This window comes from Sciurus carolinensis (assembly GCF_902686445.1).
Source record: "Sciurus carolinensis chromosome 14 unlocalized genomic scaffold, mSciCar1.2 SUPER_6_x, whole genome shotgun sequence".
Lineage (NCBI taxonomy): Eukaryota > Metazoa > Chordata > Mammalia > Rodentia > Sciuridae > Sciurus > Sciurus carolinensis.
In genome coordinates this window covers 1,579,889-1,604,530 of record NW_025920104.1, presented here as the reverse complement: position 1 = coordinate 1,604,530, position 24,642 = coordinate 1,579,889, and the positions used below count along the sequence as shown (strand labels likewise).

The 24,642-nt window shown below is 33.8% G+C and overlaps 1 pseudogene; it reads right to left on the bottom strand.

Annotated features, from left to right (window-relative positions):
• The window catches only part of LOC124973145 (coiled-coil domain-containing protein 138-like), a 75,199-nt pseudogene that overhangs the window by 12,349 nt on the left and 38,208 nt on the right, over window positions 1-24,642 (bottom strand).

The window sequence follows — 24,642 nt, the reverse complement described above, 5'->3', positions numbered from 1 at the left end:
CTAAATTGATGAATGGAAAAAGAAATTGTGATACACACACACACACACACACACACACACACACACACATATACAATGGAATATTAGTCAGCCATAAAGAATGATAAAATTATGACATTTGCAGGCAAATGGATAAAATTGGAGAATATCATGCTAAGTGAGATAAGCCAATCTCAAAAAACCAAAAGATGAATGATATCACTGATAAGTGAATGATGATACATAATGGGGGGTGGAAGGGAGAATGGAGGAAGGAGAGACTGTACAAAGGGAAATAAGGGGTGGGAGGGGTGGGAGAAAGGAAAAAAGTAACAGAATGTATCAAACACCATTACCCTTTGTAAATGTATGATTTCACAAATGGTATGCATTTACTTCATGTACAAATGGAGAAACAAGTTGTACCCCATTTGTTTACAATAAAAAAGAAAGATAAACAGTGGCCATTTTACTAGTAATGAGACTAACATACAATGTTGTTATGTCTTTTTTGTAGATTTATTGTTTCTCTCCCACCTCAAATCACATAACTTTTAAAATTTAAGTTTTGATTCAAAATCATAAGGAAAGGAAAAAATGTACAATCTTAGTGTATTTGCTCATGCTCAGAAAACATTTAATTTAAATACTACAATAAAATAATTGAACTAAGAGTAAATGAATTTCTTGTTAATTAAAAAAATGAAACAATTGAAAATATGCAAGCCTGGAAGATTACAATCAACTGAAAAGGAACTTAAATATGTGTATTTCTCTAAAACATGTGAAAACATAAGATCAAGCTATATTTCTGGAAGAGAATCATCAAAGGAAGAGAGGTGGACTGCCTGCTCTCTGTTTGTCATTGCTCCACCATCACTGACTACCAGTTTCTCAGGTGTATCTTATTGTATTTGGTTAGGAAATGACCATCTGGAGCCTCACTGTTTTCAGGTTAATCTTACTATAGGTGTCCTCAGTGACTCTGAAAACTGAACAATTTAAAAGGATAAAATACTAGGTTAGAATCATAGAAAATTCTCATGGAGAACAAACTGAAACAAGAAAATTGGCAAAATTGGAATAATGGCATAGAAAAAAACTTGCTCTAAAATAAAAGAATATAATGGTATTCCATATATTCACCAAGAATCAAATCAAAGAAAACCATTTCAGACTGCTGCAGAGTATGCTTTGCTAAGCCAGACTTAGAAATAACTTAAAATTTCCTTTGTTATGATTTGAATTCTTCAATCACATGTCACTGACTTTATAATAGTTACCTGCCTCTGAATGGGGATTTGTGAACAATTCCCTACTCAATAGCATATACCAAGATTCAGCATTTAAATTACAAACAGATATACTGAGATTTTGTGAGTATCAAACACCAAATGACTGGGTGGTGCAAGTAGTGTAATCTAATTCAAATACATTGCAAATAAGTGTATAATATCATTAGGAAAAAGTAATACATGAGATTTAAAATCTCAATTCAAATTTAAATATTTCAAAATTATTATAGTAATTATATTAAAATGATAGATTAAGGAATTCTACATATTTTTGTTAAAAAACTATCTCTAATGCTTCATGCTACTTTTATAATAGGAAAATAAATTGTTCTTTACTTTTCAAATATGTGTGTAGACACTATTTCTCTTTAATTGAAAAAAGTAAAAACCACAAAAAATTTATTTTTTTAAATTATTGCTGAGTCTTCACCAATATCTGCAACCAATATTGGCTGAGAATGTACACTCACCACACCAAAAATAAGGAAAGTCTCAAAAGTAAATACAAAAAGAGAATCAATATCTGCCAATCCCAATATATGACAAAATATTACAATTACCCAACAAAGAATTTAACACAGGTCTAATAAAATGAGCATTTATAAGCTCTTTTAGAAAATCTCATTGAAGAACTGAAAAGTATTACCAAAGAAAACATAGAAGAAAAGTGAAGTGGAAATTTTAGAACTGGAAATACAATAAACACAATAAAAATTTAGTGAATAGGCTGGGTAGCAGATTGGAGGGGGTAGAGAAAGAATTATTTAAATAGAAAGTAAAAAAACAGAAAACAGTTAATCTGAACAACCAATCTAAACTGAAAAACAAACAAATAGAATGTTGAGGAAATAAGAGTAAAACAAGAAATTTAATAGTCATGTCATAGAGTCCTCAAAGAAAAATCAGTTAACTAAAAAAATACTTGAGAAACAATGACTAAAACCTTCCCAGACATGGCAAAATATACATGTAGAGATCAAAGAAGCTGAACAAATCCCAAACAGGATAAATCCAAAGAGATTGACACTAATACTTATCATTATCCAACTTATAAAAACTACCATAAAAAAAAGGAGAATGAGAAATGATACTCTATATTACATGTACAGGGAAAATAACTCAAATGACAATATATTTCTTATCATAAACCATGGAGGTGAGAAGGAACTGGCACATTTCTAAAGAGCCAAAAGTTGGAGAAAAAAAAAAAGCCTCTCACCCAAAATCCAATTCCCAGTGTAAATGTCCTTCAAAAATGAAAGGAAAATCATGATGTCAAAATGAAGAAAACAGGAGGATCTGTCATCGGCAGATCTACTCTAAAAAAATAAAGTTCTTTTAAACAGAAAGGAAAGGCTAAAAGAACAAGAGGAAGAAGAACACAAAAAACAAAACTATACAGTAGACTTTTATTCTCTTCTTGAGTTTATAAACTGTTTGGTGGGTGAATAAAAATCAATAATATTATCTCAGGCAGTTCTTTTTTTTTTTTTTTTTTTTGGTACCAGGCCAGGGGTGCTTAACCACCTAGATACATCCCCAGGCCTTTCTTTTATATTTTATTAGAGACAGGGTCTTGCTAAGTTGCTTAGGGCTTCACTAAGTTGATGAGGTTGCTTTTGAACTCAAGATCCTTCTGCCTCAATCTCTCAAGTCCATGCTGGGATTACAGGCATAGGCCACCGTGCCCAGCTACAGAAGAAATATTTAGCTTGATTATATTATAAATGAGGGAGTTTAAGAGATGTCATACCTCTCTATTTTACTTAAAACTGGTAAAATAATGGTACAGTGAGACTAATAAGTGATTCATATATAATATTGAGAACTATAGAAAAAAGCTCAACAAAGAGATAAATCCCTTGGGGACTGGGGATACAGCTCAGTTGGTAGAGTGCTTGCCTCACATGCACAAGGCCCTGGTTCAATCCCCAGCACCACAAAGAGAGAGAGAGAGAGAAGAGAGAGAGAGAGAGAGAGAGAGAGATACCCAAAAGATTATAGATAAATAAAAATGGAATTCTAAAAAATGTTCAAGTAAGCCACCAAACAGTAGGATAAAAAACAAAAATAAAAATAAAAAACAGATAAAAACAAGAAATAAGGTGACAATTTAAGCCCTACCATGTACAAATCAAATACCAAATAAAACACAAAGATTGACAAAACTGATTTACAAACATAACCTAGTCATATGCTGCCTACAAAAGCTCATTTCAAATATAAGAATATATGCAGATCAAACGTAAAAAAATTGGAAAAAGATATACCATGAGAATATGAATCAAAGAAAAACATAAATGGCTATATTAATATCAGTTAAAGTGATTTCACGAGCAAAGAAAATGACCAAAAAAGGACTTTATACAACAATAAAAGGGTCAACCTATCAAGAAGAAAAAACAATCCTAAATATATATGGACTGAGCAACAGAGATATACTATGTGAGGTAAAATTGATGGAAATAACAGAAGAAACACAAATTTACTACTAATACTAGAGACTTCTTTTTTAATTTTTTAAAATTTTATTTCTAATTAGTTGCACATTACAGTAGAATGCACTTATACATTTTGAGATATTCAACACCACCTCTTAACAGTTGATAGAACTAGATAAGATATCAACAAGGATGTAAAACAACTTATGAATATCAACAAAACAAACAAACCTGAAGAACAGAAAGACCTATAACAGACTAAATAATTCATGGGTCATGATATGATAATAAAACATATCAAAATCTGTAGGACATGATTAAAGCAGAATGGATGGAAAAGTAGCACTAAATTAATAAATGTATGTATTAAAGAGGAAAAGTCTTGAATCAATAAGTTTTCACTTCAGTAACCTAGAAAAGGAGAGCATAATAAACTAAAAGCAAGGAGAAGCAAGAAAATAACAGATAGCAAGAAGAAATCAAGAAAATTGAGAACAAAAAACATGACAGAAAAATCAACAAAACAAAAAGATAATCCTCTGAAATAACAATGAAAAACACAAACTTCTAGGGAAAAAAAAGAAAACCCAAGTTTCCATATCTAGAATAAAGAAGGGCTATCACTATAGACACTGAAGATTTCAAAAAGATAGTACTGTGATAAACTCTACACAAATAAATTTGTGAAGATAAAATGGTTCAGTTCCTCAAAAAGCACAAACTACAAGTCACTAGTATGAATGATATAATTATAATTCTATAATTCTATAATTAGTTGAGTAATTTAACTATTAAGAATAATAAATTCAAAATTTAAACCCCCCCAAAAAAGAAATCTCTAGGTCCAAACAGTTCACTTGCAGAAGTCTACCTAATATTTAAAGAATTAACACTAACTCTTCAAAATTTCTTCCAGATGAGATAATTACCATTTTTATAAACCTAACATTACCCTGATACAAAACAAACAAAACCACAGACCAATATTCCTTATAAATGTAAGTGAAGAATCCTTAACAAAATACTAACATATAGATTTCATCAATAAACAAGAATTAAACATCACAAACAAATGAGCTTTATGTCAGGGATTCACAGCTGACTCAATGTTTAAAAATCTATGTATTCTACCATATTAAACAGTTAAAAACAAATAACATTATATGACCTTACCAATCAACACAAAAAGTTCATTTGAAAAAATTCAATAATAAACCCATATCATAATAAAACCTCTGAAAAATAGGAATTGAGGGTAATTAACTCAAATTGAAAAAATCATCTATAAAAATACTATTATTAATGTTTACTTAATGGGGCAACAGACTAAATGGTGCCCCCTAAAGTGGAGAACAAGGCAAAGATATTTGCTCTCACCACCATGTACAATCAGTATAGTGCTAGAAATTCTAGCTAATGCCATAAACCATGAAAAGGAACTAAAGGTATACATATTTAAAAGGAAAACAAAAACAAAAGCTACTGTGTTTATATTTGAGATAACATGACTATCTATGTAGAAAATCCCAAGAAGTCTGTTAAGAAATTACTAAAACTACTAAGGTCTAAGTCACAGGACACAAAATAAACAACAAAAAATCAATCATATTTTTATATGCTATTGACCAACATATGGACATCAAAATTTAAAAGAATGCTAATTAAAATCACATAAAAATTACTCAGCTGAAAACTCATAAAGAGGAATTCTATGCAGAAAACTACAGCACCAATGAAAGAAATTAAAGTTCTAAATAAGTGAGGAGATGATTTGTGTTCATAAGTTGGAAGATGCAAAACAATAAAAAGTCAATTCTCAATTTGATATACAAGTTTAATGCTATTAGCAAAATCTCTGCAAGAGATTTTATAAATACAGAATATATATAAACAAAATCAAGGAAACAAAAACAAATTGAAGTATTACCTGAAAATAAGTTCCTATAGTCATTTACCTGTGTTCCACCATCTAGCTGCTGTAGAGACTGATATATAAATTTTAAAAAAGACTCGTGAAGTTTGGCAGGCATTCACAAATGGTATCCACTATAGCTGCTCTGTCATCATAGGCAAAAGCTAAGCATAAAAAGATAAAAAATAGAAAGACACAGCAGTTTTAGATGTCTAGAATTAACTACCAAAATTTACCAAAAATTAACTAAAGAAAAAATAATTTTTAATAAAAATCTCTCAAAATCCTGATAAACTACAGAATTTGACAACATGCAATTGAAAATTTAAGTATGTACTGGGTACAATGGCAAGTGTACAAATCCCAGTGATCTGGGAGGCTGAGGCAAGAGGATTGCAAGTTCAGGGAAGCCTTCAGAAATTTAGTGGGGCTATAAGCAATGCAGTGAGAGCCTGCTAGGAGAATAAAAAGCAGAAAGGTCTGGGGATATATAGCTCAGTGCTAAAGTGCTCCTGGATTCAATCCCCAGTTACCACCCCCTCAAAATACTTAAGTATGCATATTTGCTCTCATCCAGCAATAGCACATCAAGGGATTTAAAGTGCTTAACCTTAATATACATACTCTTTGAAGCTTAAATGATAAAATAAGCATATATCCTTTAAAAATGACAACTTAGACTTGTTCTTATCATAGAATAGTCCATAGCAAGCATAATAAAGAATCCAATTTATATAAAATGTCTACTTAATTTTATATTGAAAATATGTGAAAGGATATTTTCTAAAAATATTAACAATTGGATTCTAATAACTTGAGTAATATTTACTTTCCTCTTTACACATCTATATTATCATAATTAATTTTGATTTGTAAAAATAATTTAAAAATTTACAAAGATACGGATAACATTTGCTTCCAAAGTAAGTCATTTTGCTAAATGACTTCAAAGACCATAAAGATATATTCTAATGCTCTGATAAAATAACACTACTTCTGGAATTTTAACCAACCTAAGAAGTCACCTAAAATATACCCCTGCAAAACCACATGTACAAAGATATTTATTTATAACAGCATAAACCTGAAAAATAACTTAATGGTTAACAGGGAAATTTTAAGTTAACTTTACATCTAATGGACTAAAGATTATGAATGTATTGTATGTATACTTTTTCTGTATATGTACTATGATGTTTCAATATCTTTAAAAAAGCCTTCTAGCTGGGGAAAGACTGCCCCTCCCTGAGCTAGCCAATACTTAGGGACAACAAAAAGCATACTAGAAGTTGCCTTTGATCTAACCAATCCAGAGTCAAACCTCCTCTATATAATCCATGCCTTAGGAAAATTATTCTAGCTAGCCACTCCTATTCATCCTGCCTAGTCTTTCCTTTCTAATGCTTTCTCCTTGTTTCTGTCTTCCACCTCTTGACCACTCTGGTGTCTTTCTTATTGGCTCTGCATAACCTGCAGTGCCTTCTGTCTCTAAGACCTGTGAATATATAACCTCTGTTGTTTTTTCTTCCTGAGCCTCTCTGCTTTCTCATGTAGCTGCATCTGACTGAGAATATCATAAAACAACACAAATGGCACATGCCTGTAATCCCAGCAGCTTGGGAGATGAGGCAGAAGGATCTTGAGTTCAAAGCCAGTGTCAACAAAAGCGAGGCACTAGGCAACTCAGTGAGACCCTGTCTCTAAACAAAATACAAAATAGGGCTGGGGATGTGGCTCAGTGGTCAAGTACCCCTGATTAAATTCCCTGGTACCAAAAACAAAAACAATAAAATAAGTAAATAGAAACACATTACTGATAAATTAAATAAAGCAAAGACAGGATACAAAATCACATATACAACCACAGACATGACTAATAAGCTATGAAAATAAACCTTAGTTTCAACGTGCATATTTGATCTCTTGAAGCAAGATGTGGTACTCCCTTCTTTTGAAATACTCTCCCTCTTCAGATTATGTGACATCAATTCCTCCTTGTATCCCTTCTACTTCTCTGGCTACTACTTACCAGTCTCTTTTGCTTATTTATTCTCATTTGACTGACTGTTAAATATTGAAGTCACTCAAGATTCAATATTAGTTACTATACACTGATGACTAATATATATATATCAAACCTCTCCAAGAGTTCTGGGGTCTCTCATGACAATAGCTTCCAGAAACAATCCATTTTGCTGTTTCAAATCCATTTCAAACTCAATGTATCAAAAAAAACTTGTCAGATTCCCCTATATAGTAAGATGTTTCCCCCCAATAGTTCCTACTCTGAGTTACTGCTATCAACACTCATACAGTTGCAAAAGTCATAAACATGAAAGTCAACCTTGACACTTCACTTCTTACATGGAATCCATTAACAAGTCACATCAATTTTATCTCCTTTTGAAATAGTCCAGTTCTAATTCTATACCCACCCTCCCAATCCAAATTGCTACCTTGTTTTACCTTAATTTCTTAAGGGTTTCTTAATGCGATTGACTCCAATCTTTCCTCCATGTAACAGTCAGCACAATCTGTTTTTATTAATTTATTTTATTGTAAACAAATGGGATACATGTTGTTTCTGTTTGTACATGGAGTAACAGCATGCCATTTGCATATTCATACATTTACATAGAGTAATGATGTTTGATTCATTCCATTCTTTTTTCATTTCCCCCACCCCTCCCACCTCTCTTTTCCCTCTATACAGTCCCTCCTTCCTCCATTCTTGCCCCCTCCCACCCCAACTTATGTGTCATCATCTGCTTATCAGTGAGATCATTTGTCTTTTGGATTTTTGAGATTGGCTTATCTCACTTAGCATGATATTCTCCAATTTCATCCACTTTCCTGCAAATGACATAATTTTATTATTCTTCATAGCTGAGTAATATTCCATTGTATATATATGCCACAGTTTCTTTATCCATTCATCAATTGAAGGACATCTAGGTTGGCTCCACAATCTGGCTATGGTGAATTGAGCAGCTATGAACATTGATGTGGCTGTATCTCTGTAGTATGCTGATTTTAAGTCCTTTGGGTATAGGCCAAGGAGTGGGATAGCTGGGTCAAATGGTAGGTCCATTCCAAGTTTTCTAAGGAATCTCCACACTGCTTTCCAGAGTGGCTGCACTAATTTGCAGCCCCACCAGCAATGTATGAGTAGTACCTTTTTCCCCACATCCTCTCCAACACCTATTGTTGCTTGTATTCTTGATAATCGCCATTCTAATTGGGATGAGATGGAATCTTAGTGTAGTTTTGATTTGCATTTCTCTTATTACTAAAGATGGTGAACATTTTTTCATATGTTTGTTGATTGCTTGTAGATCTTCTTCTGTGAAGTGTCTGTTCATATCCTTAGCCCAGTTGTTGATTGGGTTATTTGTATTCTTGGTGTAGAGTTTTTTGAGTTCTTTTTATATTCTGGAAATTAGTGCTCTATCTGAAGTATGAGTGGCAAAGATTTTCTCCCACTCTGTAGGCTCTCTCTTCACATTGCTGATAGTTTCCTTTGCTGCAGCACAATCTTTTGAAAGAATAAACCTCATACTATTTTCTCTCTCAATGTTCTTCACTGGCTTCTTACTACTATTAAGGTATCATTTCCTATAATTCAAACAATAAAACCTCAAACAAAAAAAGAAAAAGTTACAGACATTTTATAATTTGAAAAATGTCCAAATAGTACTTTTATGGATGCTTTCATGAATAAATGCAATTTGATAACCACATATTCTGTTAAGATCACAATCTCAGTAAAATTTTCTGTGTTAAATGCTCACACCTCATTTTAAAATGTTACTGACTATAAAGCATTCCTTCCAGGAAACAGATTACATAAGTCTACAAGGAAGAATTCAGAATAATTAGGACTATAAGATATTCAGCAAATTGAGACTCTTCAACATAATAACATAAAACATGAGGAGAGGGAGAAAGGAGATGGTAATGTGTCCAAAATATAGAGACCTAGGAGACACAAAGACCAAGAGCACCATGTAACCCTGGTTATACTGTTTTGGTTGTGGTAGTGGGTTTTTTAGCAATAGTTTTTTTGAGACATAATTTGTAACTGAGGGAAAACCTAAATAAACTCTCCAGTTTTATTTACTTCCAGTTGACTTTAAAAATCACCAACTTTGAAGGTCAAATCATACAGCTAATCAATATATTATTAGTCTTTCACTAGCTCTGCTGTAGATAGTTCCTCTGACATGTGGGTTTATGATAACTGTTTCCTATGTTACCTTTCAACTTGAACTTGACTTGAACTGCTTTTGTCAAAAGAATTAACCATTGGGCTAGGGTTGTGCCTCAGTTGTAGGGCACTTGACTAGCACATGTGAGGCACTGGGTTCTAGCCTCAGCAACACATAGAAATAAATAAGCAAAGGCATTGTGTCCATTTACAACTAAAAAAAAAGAGAAAGAAAAACACTAACTGTTCACTTTGGCCTATGCAGATGTTCAAAGGGTGACTAAACAGGGTGAAAAGTCTGGCATCTATGCCTTTGCATTTTATCTGTCTCCTTTGCTACCTTAATTTTTGGGTCAGATTGTTTCTGTTCAACTCTACATGTAGACACATTAGTAGCTTAAGGAATGTTTGTTCAGAACTGGTAGTAAAAGGTTGATTTGCCCAAAATTTCCCTAATGTCTCTCCTCCCATTTCAACACTAAAGGCAACAAGAAAAGAGTAACTAAGATATTTTAAGTTTTACAGGGTATCATGATGAACAGAGTGCCAACTACCAGATTTTGCAATATCCAACTCCAGACCATTAAACTGGTGCCTAGAAGTTCCCAGTCATCGATCAATTCCTAACTGGACCACCCCCTCTTTTCTCCTTGTCTAAAGAAAAATGAAGTCTGAAACTTGTGTCAAGATGATCTTTTGGGGTATTAGTCTACCATCTTCTCAGTTTTGCTGGCTTACTAAATAGATCTTCCTCACTCAAATTACTTGTTCATGATTCACTTAGCATCTTTACCAGAGGTGAGTAAATGGATTTGGGTTCAGTATCTGATTCACCCACTACCAAACTTTTAAACTGCATAATCCAGTAATTTTTGGAATATTAATAAAATTGTGCAACCCATCACCACATCCAGTTTTAGAACATTTAGACTTCAAAAACATCTTACCATTATCATCATCCCAACACTTTACCCCAAGCCTCCTAGTCAACCACTAACTACTTTCTGTCTATAGCTTTGTCTTGATTTGTCATACAAATTGAATCATACCATTTGGTCTTTTGTGAATGAATTATTTCACTTATCATGTTTTCAAAATTCATGGTGTTTTTTTTTCTACAGACTGCATTTTGATTCATTGTTCACAAATGTGGTACAACTTTACATTTCTATGTACATGATGCAGATTCACACCATTCATGTAATCATACATGTACATAGGGTAATGATGTCTGTCTCAGTTCACTGTCTTTCCTGACCCACCCCCTCCCATTTCCCTCTACACAATCCAAATTTTCTCCATTCTTCTCTTACCAGCCCCTGCCACCCATTCCCCCAATACATATCATCATCCACTTATCAAAGAAAACATTTGGCCTTTGGTTTTTTTTGTGATTGGCTTATTTCACTTATCATATTCTCTAACTCCATTCATTTACCTGTAAATTTTATTCTTTATGATGGAATGATATTCCATTGTGTATATATACCACAGTTTCTTTAACCATTCATCTACTGAAGGGCATCTAGATTGGTTCCACCATCTAGCTTTTGTAAATTGATCAGTTATAAATGTTGATGTGGCTACATTACTGTAGCATGCTAATTTTTAGTCCTTTGGGTAGAAATGGAGAAGTGGAATAGCTGGGTCAAATGGTGGATCCATTCTAATTTTTCTGAGGAATTTCCTTAATGCTAAATTTCATGTTTTCACATGCATAAAACTTCATTCCATTTCAATAATAGTAATATCATTGTAAATATAGTAATCCACTATAATAGATATAAAAATCTATTGACTTATTATTTGGTTGACATTTGGGCTAGTTCTACTAGTTGGCTATTATAAATCATGTTACTATGAACAATCATGTACACATTTTTATGTCTAAAAATGCCTTCACTTTTCTTTAACACACACCTAGTAGAATTACTGAGTTATAAGGTAATCTGACAATCCTATTTTGAATGAGCAGCCAAACTAACCTCTATGTAGCTATACCATTTTATGATCTTATTAGCACTGTGTAAGGGTTTCAATTTCTTCAAATCTATGATCACATGGCTTTTTTATACAAGGCATCCTGGTGAGTATGAAGTGGTATATCATGGTTTCCATTTACATTTTCCTGATGATTAATAATGGTGAGTACTATTTTATTTGCTTACTGATCATTTACAAAATTCTTATAGATAAATTTCTATTCAAATTCATTGGGCATATTGAGCATTTTTATTACTCAGTATTTTTTAAATACTCAGAATGGAAATACCTTATTCAATATGTAGATTAAATTGAGGAGTACTGGTGTCTTAAGAATATTGTCTCCCTGATCATATCTGTTCATTAGAGTTTTCATTTCATTTCATTTCATTTCATTTCATTCATTTCATTTCATTTCATTTCATTTTAACCAGAGTTTAGGACTTTTAATTTGTACCAAAGTCACTGAATCAAAATGCATAAAACAATCTGCTTTACTTTACAACCCCCCCAATGCAAAGAAAACAAACAAAAATTATGTGTAGAAAAAAAAAAGCTTTGTAGATGGGATGAAACAACATAAATTCAAATATTACAGATAATGTTTAATTTCTTTTAGTAACACTATAATTTTTAGAGTACATACTTTGCACCAAAATTACAATACAGCTACTTAATATATTTTTCCATATATTTACCTTTACCAGAGAATTTTGTTTTCATATGGCTTTATATTTGATGTCTGATGTACTTACATTTTAACTTGAAGGATTCCCTTTAGAACTTCTTGTATGGCAGTTTTAATGTTTTTTGTTTATCATTTCTCCTTTATTTCTGAAGAACAACTTCATTGAATGAAGTACACTTTGACACTTTGACAGTTTTTTTTTTTCACACTTGGAATGTGCTATTCTAATGTCTTCTGGCTTGCAAGGGCTTTGCTGAAAATCTGATAAAATCCTTACAAAGATTTCTTTGTGTGTGACAAATTGCTTTTCTCTTCCAACTTTGTCTTTGAATTTTAAGATCCTTTTGTCTTTGGCTTGAAAATTTGATTATATTGTGTCTTGATGTAGGTCTCTGGGTTTCTTAGCTGGAGTGTCTTTAGCTTCTTGAATTTGGATGTCTATTTCTTTCCTCAGAAAAAGCACTCCTCAGTCATTAGTTGTACAACTAATTTCTCTGCCCCTTCTCCCTCTCTGTTGTCATTTTTGCAACTCCCATAAAGTGTGCATTGGTCCACATGATGGTATCCCATGAGCGCTTTAGGTTCTCTTTCTTCAGTTTTTTGCTTTTACTGTTCTTAATTGATTTTAAATGACCTGTCTTCAAGTTTGCTGATGCTTTCTTTTGTTTGATCAAGACTAATAGTGAATTTTTCAGATCAGACATTGTATTCCTGTTATGTTCCAATATGCTGTATGCCCCAAAAAATTCATGTGTGAGGCAATACAAGTAAGTTTAATGGTGAAATAATTGGGTTTTAAAAGCATTAACCTAATCAATACATCAATCCACTTGGACAGATTTTCTGGGTGGTGATTGTAGGCACTTAGGATGTGACAGGAGAAGGAGGTAGGACACTGGGGATGCTCCTTTGTGGTATATTTTTCCCTTTGGTGAGTGGAGCTTTCTCTGCTTCCTGATTGCTATGTACTAAGAAGTTTGCCTCCTCCACACCCTTACACCATGATGTTCTGCTTTATCTCAGGCCCAGAACAAGGAAGTCAGCTGTCCATGAATTGAGAATATATAAAAACTTTGAGTGGCAAATAAAATTTTCCTCCTCTAAAATTGCTTATCAGGTCTTTTGGTCACAGTGGTAAAAAAGATGACTGAAACAGATCCTTTCTTATAATTTCCATCATTTTGCTGATACTCACTTTGTTCATACATCATTTTTCCAATTTTGCTTTGTCTGTGTTCTCTTGTAATCCACTAAGTATCTTTAAGACAGTTTTAAAATTTTCAGAAACTTCAGAGATCTGCATTTCCTCAAGGTCAGTATCTAAAATGTGGTTTTGGTTCATTTGATTGAAGTAATGTCCTTGTTTCTTTGAATGTCTTGTGATTCTCACCACCCCAACACCCCACACCCAATTTGGACATTTGAAAAACAAACACCTTTCCAAGTCTATACAACTAGCTTCATGCAGGGAAGGCTTTCACCATTCAGCCTGACCAGAGACTGTAAGACCTCTCAGACTTTTTCTGGGAGATATGTCTTCTCTAGGACTATACTTTATATTGTCTTGAATTCCTCAAACAGTCTTTCTTGTTTCTTCTCAGAAGTCCATAATCTCTCTGACTTCTTTGTGCAAAAGTACACATTTCTGAAGCTCTAACACAGTATGGTATTTACCTGTTTTGTGCAGCTTCCAAAATATGCTTCAGCAAGACAAAAACCAATAGGCAAGACAAGACAAAAAACAGTACTGTGAGCAGCCCCCAGACAAGTCAAAACATTGACTGCAGAGTCCATTCTTTTGCTTCCATTCCAAAGGAGGAGCTGGGATATGGGAGTTTCTTCTTGGTTGCATTATACTGTAGGGGGAGGGGCATGGACATGCAAAATTTCACAATTTTTCCTATTTCTTTTGATGGATTCTCTTTTCAACTGTGCATTGGTCTGTCCCCTGCAGCATTTCAACTGCTCTCTGGAGTTCTCACAAACATGTCCTGGTCTACATATTGTAGTTAATTTGGTGTTTACAGGGGATTATGAGGGTTTGGATCTTCCCAGATTACCATCTTGATGCATAGTCCTATCACCACAATTTTATAATCATTAGTTGTAATACATCTATTTTTGACAGATTTTATTTCATGCTACTACATTTTTCCATTCTCTATTTCTTTGGAGATATCCCACTCATCTACTTTTGAATCACACAAGAAAATTAAATTTTGTAAGGTATATCCAGTCTGATCATCTATCTAATTGACCACATTTTGTTCCCAGTGGCTTTTTGTGTTTTTAAGCATTAAACCCATCCTTAAATGATAATGGGTCACAACTGTGATAAAGTACAAAACCAAATGTGTCAGAAGGATCCAAAGGTTAATTTCTAAAGAGATTACTCTTTGAAATTACTTTTGAGTTATAGTAGTATCTTTAAAATAAATATAAGACTCACCAAAGTGGTTTATACTTTAATCCACTTATTCTCATATCAAAGAAAAAAGTTTTTTAAAAAAGGATCACATTATTTTAAAATCAGAAAATATGAATGATATAAATACTTGCTTATGTTGGCCATAATTACTCAATTCACTAATTCATTAATTTGGTACTATTTACACTATTCTTACTCTATTAATACTGTTTTAAGCTTTAAGATTGCTTTACTTTTATTAACATATTAGTAAGGTGAAACAGTATTTTAGATATAAGAATCTATGCTCAGCAAAAATTTCAAATCCCAATTAAATCAAGAATATCTTTAAAGATGACAAAGCAAATCCCCAGGCATATGCTGTAAATATTTTACTCTTATGCCATTAAACTGATGTACAGTCATATATGATGCAGATTCCATTTTTTTTAAATTTCCAATTGTTAGCTTTAATATCTTAGGACTGTGCTTTCACATCATCTAGTACTACAAATGGAATTTCTCTGCAGAACTTAAATACTGCAGGCCTTCCTAATTAGCAGATATTCTAAGGTAAGTTTAGAATTGGCATAGGGGAATACCTGATGTAGGTGATAAAAATTTTATACAAAGGTTCATTTGCCCTCCATAACTGCCATAAAAAAGTACCACAAACTTAATATTTAAACAACCTACTTATTATGTTAAATTTCTACAGGCTGGAAGTCTGATGTTGACCTCAGACTTCATTGGTCATGATGATCATGATGTCTACAGAAACTGTGCTTCTTTCTGGAGGTTGGAGATGATCCAATTCCTTGCTTATAAAGGTTGTTGGCAGAATACAATGCCTTGAAATGATAGGACTGAGATCAAAATATCTTTGCTAACTTGTGAGATAAGGGCAATTTCAAGCTTCTAGAAGTCACCCACATTCCATCACTCATGGTCCTTCACTGACAAAGACAGAAATAATGATAGGTTGACTCCCTGGCTCCCACCTCCTTTTTTTTTCTCTTTATACCTTTTTTTAATTCTTCTGATATAATTGTATATATGATGGGATTTGTTATTACATATTTGTGAACACACACAATAAAACAATATAATTTAGCCAATATCACTGATACTTCTGACTCTTCAATTTTTTCATGTATTTCTTATGGAATCTAACTATCAATCTCTAAATATCTTTTATCCTAACTAGAAATCATTAGTAACAATATTAAATTTAATATCTGTAATATAAGAAGATCTTTCTCTTTAATTATTAGAATCCTCTTGAAAATAAACCTTTTAGCCCTTCATGCCAAAAGACCAAGTAGGTTCCAGTAGGTTCTGAATCCTAAAATTATGTGTAGGAGGAATTGTCCACATCACTGAATATTTATATTTCTAATATAAAATTATTTCACCACTAATGTCTTATTTTTAATTTTGAAAAGATAAACATATTAAGAAAAACATAAGTATGAATTAGTTTTGATAGGGTCCAAAATAAAACTTTTTGAAGTGACTATTAATGTGGTCATATTCCTATCAAAAATACTTTCAAAATTTATACTTAAAATATATCAAAGCCTTTACCTTATTTAATATTCATACCTACTGAACCATATATTTCAAAGTTAAAAAACAAAATTTTACACACTTTTCTTGAATATCATTTTGCTGAGAAGCAGATTTGAATAACAGCTTTTCACCATTCATACCAGATTCTTCATGTTTTACTTGCTAAGGTGATGGTCTGAAATCCAGTCCACAAAGACAGAAGTTCATATAGTTGCCCATTAAGTGGTACCTGTATGTCAAAAATTAAATCAAACAATTATGTCATCTTATAATCTCATCAAAGATATAGAAGAATTTACCTAATGTGCTTTTAGCATATTTTATTTTTTTAAAGACAGAGCTTCTCCAAACAAGCAAAAGAAAATCCAAATCATATATGCCCAATTAGTGTTAAAAATATTAATGCTGGCTAAGATAAGCAAGAAACTCATAAAAATGAAGAAGAAAGAACTGAACTTTAATAATAAAATGAGGAATTTTCATCAAAGTTCTTTTTCTTATTGTAAACAAATGGGATACATGTTGTTTCTCTGTACATGGACTAAAGTCGTACCATTTGTGTAAACATAAATTTACATAGGGTAATGTTTGATTCATTCTGTTATTTTTCCTTCCCCCACTACTCCCAACCCTCTTTTTCCTCTATACAGTCCTTAATTCCTCCATTCTTGCCCCCCTCCATAAACCTAAATTTAACCCTACCACTAACCCCTCCCATCCCCCATTATGTGTCATCCTCTGATTACCAGCAAGATCATTCATCCTTTCATTTTTTGAGATTGGCTTATCACACTTAGCATGATATTCTCCAATTTCATCCATTTGCCTGCAAATGCCATAATTTTATCATTCTTTATGGCTGAGTAATATTCCATTGTATATATACACCACAGTTTCTTTACCCATTCATCAATTGAAGGACACCTAGGTTGGTTCCACAATCTGGCTATTGTGAATTGAGCAGCTATGAACATTGATGTGGCTGTAACTCTATAGTATGCTGATTTCAAGTCCTTTGGGTGTAGGCCAAGGACTAGGATAGCTGGGTCAAATGGTGGTTCCATTCCAAGTTCTCTAAGGAATATCCACACTTCTTTTCAGAGTAGCTGCACCAATTTGCAGCCCCACTAGCAATGTATGAGTGTACCTTTCTCCCCACTTCCTCACCAACACCTGTTGTTGCTTGTATTCTTCATAATCGCCATTCTAACTTGGGGTGAGATGGAATCTCAGGGTAGTTTTAATTTGCATTTCTCTTATTACTAGAGATTTTGAACATTTTTTCATATATTTGTTGATTGCTTGTAGATCTTCTTCTGTGAAGTGTCTGTTCATTTCCTTAGCCCATTTGTCAATTGGATTATTTGCATTCCTGGTGTAGAGTTATTTAAGTTCTTTATAGATTCTGGTGATTAGTGCTCTATCTGAAGTATGATTGGAAAAGATTTTCTCCCACTCTGTAGGCTCTTTCTTTGCATTGCTGATAGTTCCCTTTGCTGAAAGATTTTTAGTTTGAATCTATCCCAGTTATTGATTCCTGCTTTTATTTCTTGTGCTATGGGAGTCCTGTTGAGGAAGTATGGTTGTAAGCTGACATGTTGAAGATCTCGACCTACTATTTCTTCTATAATCTGCAGGGTCTCTGGTCTGATTCCGAGGTCCTTAATCCATTTTGAGTTTAGTTTCATGAATGGTGAGAGATATGGGTTTAGTTTCATTCTGTTGCATATGGGTTTCCAATTATCCCAGCACCATTTGTTGAAGAGGCTATCTTTTCTCCATTGCATATTTTTGGCACCATTGTCTAGTGTGAGAAAATTGTATTTAATTGGGTTTGTGTCTGTGTCCTCTATTCTGTACCATTGATCTACCTGTCTATTTTGGTACTAATACCATGCCGTTTTTCTTACTATTGCTTTGTAGTATAGTTGAAGATCTGGTATTGTGATACCCCCTGCTTCACTCTTTCTGCTAAGGATTGCTTTAGCTATTCTGGGTTTCTTATTCTCCCACATGAATTTCATAGTTGCTTGCTCTATTTCTGTAAGGTACATCATTGGGATTTTAATTGGAATTGCATTGAATCTGTATAGCTCTTTTGGTAGTATGGTCAATTTGACAAAATTAATTCTTCCTATCCAAGAACATGGGAGATGTTTCCATCTTCTAAGGTTTTCTTTAATTTCTTTCTTTAGTATTCTGTAGTTCTCATTGTAGAGGCCTTTCACCTCTTTTGTGAGATTGATTCCCAAGAATTTTATTTTTTTTTTGAGGCTACTGTGAATGGGGTAGATTTCCTAATTATTCTTTCCAATGATTCATCACTTATGTATAAAAATGCATTAGATTTATGTGAATTAATCTTTTTTTTTAGGGATATCAAAATTTTTAATTTCAATCCTCTACTGGATGCAACTGAGACCTATGGAATGGTAAAGACAAAAGTGAGAAGGAGCCTGGGTCCTGAATGGCTCTACTGATATATACCAAGTAAGAATACAATTTTATTGGTTTACTCTGATATTAAAGCATATTTGTTTTTAGCATTTATCTTATAACACATTTAGCCCAGTAATTATCTTATAGAATCCATTCAGTAAATAACATAATAAAAATACAATTTATTACTAACATTATACTTTGTTATGGTTTGGATCTGCCCCATTTCCAAAACTCATGTGCTAGAAGATTGGTGTTATGGTTTAGATATTAAGTATCTCCAAAAGCTCATGTGTGAAACAACAGAAGAAGGTGTAGAGGTGAAATCTTCAGGTTATGGGATTTTTAACCTAATCAATGCTTTAATCCACAAATAGAGATGAACTGGGTGGTAACTGCATGAAAATAGGGTGTGGTAGAGGAGGTGGGTCACGGGGTAGGGAGTCATGCCTTTGGGGTGTACATTTTGTCGCTGGTGAATGGAGCAATCTCTGCTTCTTGATTGCCATGTTCTGAACTATTTTCCTCCACCACATGCTTCTGCCGTAATATTCTACCTCACTTCAAATACAGAGAAATCGGAGTTATCCATCTGTGAACTGAGACCTCTGAAACCATAAACCCCAAATAAATTTCTCCTCCTCTTAAATTGTTCTTGTCAGATCTTTTGGTCACAGCAAGGAATAAAGCTGACTATCTTCTTGGTTACCAGTCTATGACATTCTTAGTAGATGGTGCAACCTTTAGGAGGTGGCCCTACTTGGAGGAAGAAGGTCACTATAAGAAGATCTTTTAAGGTTATATTTTGTCATTGGTTCCTTCCTCTGGTGCAGTCTCTTCCTTCTCTGTCTCTGTCTCTGTCTTTATGTCTGTTTCTGACTACCATAAGGTGAATTCCACCTTATGCTCCCTACCATGATGCTCTGCCTTACCACAAACTTAGAATTAGAAAGTCAAGTCACCACAAAGTGAAATCCATGAAACCAGGAGAAGGAATAAACCTTTCCTCTTTTAAGTTGATGTTCTCAGGCCTTTTGTCACAGCAACAGAAAGCTGACTGAAAGAACATGTACCTGAACACATACCTGAAAGAATAAAGCAAGCTCTCTCTTAAGGGATAATGTCAAAACTTACTTTGTCAATCTATTTAGAGTAAGATACATGACACAGAGGCATGAGTGTCACCATCTAGAATTATGTGACAATTAGTTTAATAATATATAATTAAAAATATCTCTGAAAATGAAAAAGTATGCTCAATCAGTAAAATGTGTTTTCTTCAAGAAATGAAAGAAAGTTATAGGATTGAAAATCAACAAACCTGATTGCATGGAAAATCACATAATAAATATTTACACAATATATATGAAGTTCTATTTAAAGTAAACACTAATTATGAAAAACACTTCTTTAGCTAATTGGTTCAGTGTAATTGAGGTCACTGTTCAGTCATTTATAAAACTTTTATCACTAAATGCTTTAAATACTTTATGAATCATGTAATTGCTTTGAATATTCTTGAAAGCACTGTACTTTATGATAGAAAATATACCTGCTATATAATGGGTCTCTCATAAAACCACATCAATGAGGCTTTTTTATTTTATTTTTTTTTTAGGTTATGAAATAAAAGTTTTATTTTGGTTCAGTTTTGAAGATTCCAGTCCATGATCAATTGACACTGATACTTTGGGCCTGTGGCAAACCAGCACATCATTGGTGGGGCATGTCAGAGCAAAACCATTCTCCTCATAGATAGGAGGCAAAAAAGGAAGAGGTGGGGTCAGGGCATGTTCTTAATGACTCAAAGACCTTCCACTAAATCCACTAAATCCCACCTCTTTTTTTTTTTATTATTGTATACAAATGGGATACATGTTGTTTCTCTATTTGTACATAGAGTCAATGCATACCATTTGTGTAATATGTTTACATAGGGCAATGATGTTTGATTATTTTTTTTCCTTTCCTCCCACCCCTCCCACCCCTCTTTCCCCTCTATACAGTCCTTCTTTCCTTCTTACCGCTCTCCTTATCCCTAACCCTAAACCTAACCCAAAACCTAATGCTAAACCCTCCCACCACACATTATATGTCCTCATCTGCTAATCAGTGAGATCATTTGTCCTTTAGTTTTTTGAGATTGGCTTATCTCACTTAGCATATTCTCCAATTTCATCCATTTGCCTGTAAATGCCATAATTTTATCATTCTTCATTGTGGAGTAATATTCCATTGTATATATATGCCACAGTTTCTTTATCCATTCATCAACTGAAGGGCATCTAGGTTGGTTCCACAATCTGGCTATGGTGAATTGAGCAGCAATGGACATTGATGTGGCTGTATCTCTGTAGTATGCTGATTTTAAGTCCTTTGGGTATAGACCAAGGAGTGGGATAGCTGGGTCAATTGGTGTTTCCATTCCAAGATTTCTGAGGAATCTCCACACTGCTTTCCAGAGTGGCTGCACTAATTTACAGCCCCACCAGCAATGTATGAGTGTTCCTTTTTCACCACATCCTCGCCAACACCTATTGTTGCTTGTGTTCTTGATAATCGCCATTCTAATTGGCATGAGATGAAATCTTAGGGTACTTTTGATTTGCATTTCCCTTATTACTAGGGATGTTGAACATTTTTTCATATATCTGTTGATTACTTGTACATCTTCTTCTGTGAAGTGTCTGTTCATTTCCTTAGCCCATTTGTTGATTGGATTATTTCTATTCTTCATGTAGAGGTTTTTGAGTTCTTTTTTTTTATTTATTGTAAACAAATGGGATACATGTTGTTTCTCTGTTTGTACATGGCATAAAGGCATACCATTTGTGTAATCATAAATTTACATAGGGTAATGTTGTTTGATTCATTCTGTTATATTTTCCCCTTCCCCCCACCCCTCCCACCCCTCTTTTCCCTCTATACAGTCCTTCCTTCCTCCATTCTTGCCCCCCCCAACCATAACTCTAACCCTAACAATAACCCCTCCCACCACCCATTATGTGTCATCATCCACTTATTAGCGATATCATTCGTCCATTGGTTTTTTGAGATTGGCTTATCTCACTTAGCATGATATTCTCCAGTTTCATCCATTTGCCTGCAAATGCCATAATTTTATCATTCTTTATGGCTGAGTAATATTCCATTGTATATATATACCACATTTTCTTTATCCATTCATCAATTGAAGGACATCTAGGTTGGTTCCACATCTGGCTATTGTGAACAGAGCAGCGATGAATATTGATGTGGCTGTATCTCTGTAATATGCTGATTTTAAGTCCTTTGGGTATAGGCCAAGGAGTGGGATAGCTGGGTCAAATAGTGGTTCCATTCCAAGTTTTCTAAGGAGTCTCCACACTGCTTTCCAGAGTGGCTGCACTAATTTGCAGCCCAACCAGCAATGTAAGAGTGTACCTTTCTCCCCACATCCTCGCCAACACCTGTTGTTGCTTGTATTCTTGATAATCACCATTCTAATTGGGGTGAGATGGAATCTTAGGGTGGTTTTGATTTGCATTTCTCTTATTACTAGAGATGTTGAACATTTTTCCATATGTTTGTTGGTTGCTTGTATATGTTCTTCTGTGAAGTGTCTGTTCATTTCCTTAGCCCATTTGTCAACTGGATTATTTGCATTCTTGGTGTAGAGTTTTTGAGTTCTTTATAGATTCTGGAGATTAGTGCTCTATCTGAAGTATGATTGGCAAAGATTTTCTCCTACACTGTAAGCTCTTTCTTCGCATTGCTGATAGTTTCCTTTGCTGAGAGAAAGCTTTTTAGTTTGAATCTATCCCAGTAATAGATTCTGGAAATTAGCGCTCTATCTGAAGTATGGTTGGCAAAGATATTCTCCCATTCTGTAGGCTCTCTCTTCACATTGCTGATAGTTTCCTTTGTTGAGAGAAAGCTTTTTAGTTTGAATCTTTCCCAGTTGTTGATTCTTGCTTTTATTTCTTGTGCTATGGGAGTCCTGTTAAGGAAGTCTGATCCTAAGCCAACAAGTTGAAGATTTGGACCTACTTTTTCTTCTATAAGATGCAGGGTCTCTGGTCTGATTCTGAGTTCCTTGATCCATTTTGAGTTGAGTTTTGTGTAGGGTGAGAGATAGGGGTTTAATTTCATTCTATTTCATATGGTTTTCCAGTTTTCCCAGCACCATTTGTTGAAGAGGCTATCTTTTCTCCATTGCATATTTTTGGAACCTTTGTCTAGTATGAGAAAACTGTATTTGTTTGGGTTTGTGTCCATGTCCTCTATTCTGTACCATTGATCTCCCTGTCTATTTTGGTACCAATACCATGCTGTTTTTGTTACTATTGCTTTGTAGTAGAGTTGAAGATCTGGTATTGCAATACCCCATGCTTCGCTCTTGCTACTGAGGATTGCTTTAGCTATTCTAGTTTTTTTTTCATCCAGATGAATTTCATAGTTGCTTGCTCTATTTCTGCAAGGTACATCATTGGGATTTTAATTGGAATTGCATTGAATCTGTATAGCACTTTAGGTAGTATAGACATTTGACAATATTAATTCTGCCTATCAGGGAACATGGGAGATCTTTCCATCTTCTAAAGTTTTCTTTAATTTCTTTCTTTAGTGTTCTGTAGTTCTCATTGTAGAGTTCTTTCACCTCTTTTGTGAGATTGATTCCTAAGTATTTTATTTTTTTCGAGGCTATTGTGAATGGGGTAGTTTTCCTAATTTCTCTTTCTGAAGATTCATCACTTATGTATAAAAATGCATTGGATTTATGAGCATTGATCTTGTAACCTGCTACTTTACTGAATTCACTTATGAGTTCTAAAGGTGGAATTTGAAGCTTCCTCTAAAGATATAATCATGTCATCAGTGAACAAGGATAGTTTGAGTTCTTCTTTTACTATTCGTATCCCTTTAATTTCTTTGGTTTGTCTAATTGCTCTGGCTAGAGTCTCAAGGACGATGTTGAATAGAAATGGTGAAAGAGGGCATCCATGCCTTGTTCCAGTTTTAGGGGGAATGCTTTCAGTTTTTCACCATTTAGAATGATATTAGCCATGGGCTTAGTGTAGATGGCCTTTATAATGTTAAGGAATGTTCCCACTACCCCAATTTTTTCTAGTGTTTTGAGCATGAAGCGATGCTGTATTTTATCAAATGCTTTTTCTGCATCTATTAAAATAATCATGTGATTCTTAACTTTAAGTCTGTTGATATGGTGAATGACATCCATTGATTTCCGAATGTTGAACCAACCTTGCATCCCTGGGATAAAACCCACTTGATCTTGGTGCACTATCTTTTAATATGTATTTGTATGCTATTTGCTAAAATTTTGTTGAGAATTTTTGCGTCGATGTTCATTAAGAATATTGGTCTGAAATTTTCTTTCCTCGATGTGTCTCTGTCTGGTTTAGGTATCAGGGTGATATTGGCTTCACAGAATGAGTTTGGGAGGGTTCCCTCCTCTTCTATTTCATGGAATAGTTTGAGAAGTATTGGAATGAACTCTTCTTTAAAGGTTTTGTAGAACTCGGCTGAGACCCATATGGTCCTGGACTTTTCTTTGTTGGTAGGCTTTTGATGACCTCTTCTATTTCATTGCTTGAAATTGGTTTATTTAAGTTGTGTATGTCCTCCTCGTTCAGTTTAGGTAATTCATATGTCTCTAGAAATTTGTTGATGTCTTCGAGGTTTTCTGTTTTGTTGGAGTATAGATTTTCGAAATAGC